Source organism: Branchiostoma floridae, chromosome 12 (assembly GCF_000003815.2).
Source record: "Branchiostoma floridae strain S238N-H82 chromosome 12, Bfl_VNyyK, whole genome shotgun sequence".
NCBI classification, from domain to species: Eukaryota; Metazoa; Chordata; class Leptocardii; order Amphioxiformes; family Branchiostomatidae; genus Branchiostoma; species Branchiostoma floridae.
The window spans coordinates 6,197,839-6,199,525 of NC_049990.1; the positions used below are offsets into that span (position 1 = coordinate 6,197,839).

The 1,687-nt window shown below is 42.1% G+C and overlaps 1 long non-coding RNA gene across 1 annotated transcript in view; it reads right to left on the reverse strand.

Annotated features, from left to right (window-relative positions):
• Positions 1-945: 945 nt before the first annotated feature.
• Positions 946-1,687, reverse strand: part of LOC118426849 — a 2,430-nt gene continuing 1,688 nt past the window's right edge. The window contains exon 3 of the long non-coding RNA XR_004832480.1: positions 946-1,029. This is a non-coding gene — a long non-coding RNA (uncharacterized LOC118426849). The remainder of the gene's footprint in view (positions 1,030-1,687) is intronic.

Genomic DNA, 1,687 nt, shown 5'->3' on the forward strand with positions numbered 1-1,687 from the left:
AGCTCTGGTACCGCATCTATAAGCAGCGACGCCAATATTTCGGCGGTGCAATGTGGAACAGTTTGACTTGACCTAATTCCTCCCTCCCGTTAGGCAAAAATCTATCGGACGACGAGTCTGCGAGCTCTAAATTACGAGGAGGCATGACCCTTCTGCTGACGAAGAAATGGCAGAGTTCCACCTTCCCGTCAGGGTCATGCCTCCTCATAATTCAGAGCTCGCAGACTCGTCGTCCGATCGATTCCGCCTAATGTGAGGGGGGTATAAGGAAGGTGTCAAACGTTCTCTGAAACTTCGGCAAAAAATACATCTTTTCTGAAAAAGAGTCTCATTACTCAGTGGCGTACCGATCTGTTGAAGCTATTCCCAAATATGTAAGTCGATACTCTTAGTTGAATCTGATAATATGACAAAATACATTACCAAATTTTCAAGTTTCTTTCACAAATGGGAACTTTAAACCGCAATGAAACACTCACCAAGTACGTCTTTGACACAGGTGAACATCGTAGTTGGATCGCAAGATCCCTCAGCTCCTGCGGGCAAAATAGGATTTAAGAAGCTTTATCATATAGATATAGCCAGGCGCCGTCTGACCAATCAGAAGGCCCCGTTTCATGTTGGTTATGAAGCCGTAACACATAGATTCCGGCCAGCCAGGGTGTATCACTCCTTCTGATTGGTCAGAATTTCCATTGATACCAGTTGATGTCGATTTGCATCGACACCAACTTCGTTCACTTGGTGGTTTTATTCGGTGGTTATAGCAAAGGCCCAGGCATTATGACACCATATACACCTCGGGTCGGGTCATAAACCCTTAATTGTTTTCCAAAACACCAAACAATAATAACAGAACGGTCCTAATGGATTTTATATTGTACCTGGTAAGTCGTAAGCTCGACAGCTGCAGTTGCTGACCACGTGTTTGCTTCTGCACTCTAGATAGCAGCCGTTCAGCGTGTAGGTGTCGTAATACTCCAGCTGTAGGTCCTGGCAGACCCCCCACGGAGGCACGTGGTTCTCGTACTGGGGAGGGGAAATGTTGAATAATGTTACAGTCATAATGTACGTAAAATGATGTGATCGTCTTAGGATCTCCGTGATCAGTTTCATTCATCGATAATTTACATTGTGGAATACAACTCTTACATTTGGGACAGTACTGTAAACATCGCATTAAATACTAGTGACCATGTATATTTATCAACAAGCTTTCACATTGTATCCTTATTGCCAAATACGTTGTAAATGCATTTAGGTTTGCGGGGATTTAATTTCGCGGTAGCGGGAAAAAGGACTTTTCACGGTGGTTTTAATTTCGCGGTAACACCATAGTCTGCAATCTAATACCGTAATAGAAAAATGTTCGCGGTGGATTTAAGTTCGCGGTAAAGTGGCCCCCGCATCCACCGCGAAAAAAAATCTACCGCGAACATTTCTGCATTTACAGTATGTAATTTACACCTGTTTTTGAAAGACTTGAAACCAAACTTAAAATATTTCAAAGCTAAAATTGCCAATATGCCAATGATAGATATCCCTTAGATACACCTGTTAATTCAATTACAGATCAATGATCAATGATTGTTACCCTTCTCTCTTTCACCCAGTTTTGTTATACCTCATGTAAATGTCTTTTTCCATTGTGCTCCAATGATGTACATGTTCGTCTTATTATGTATTA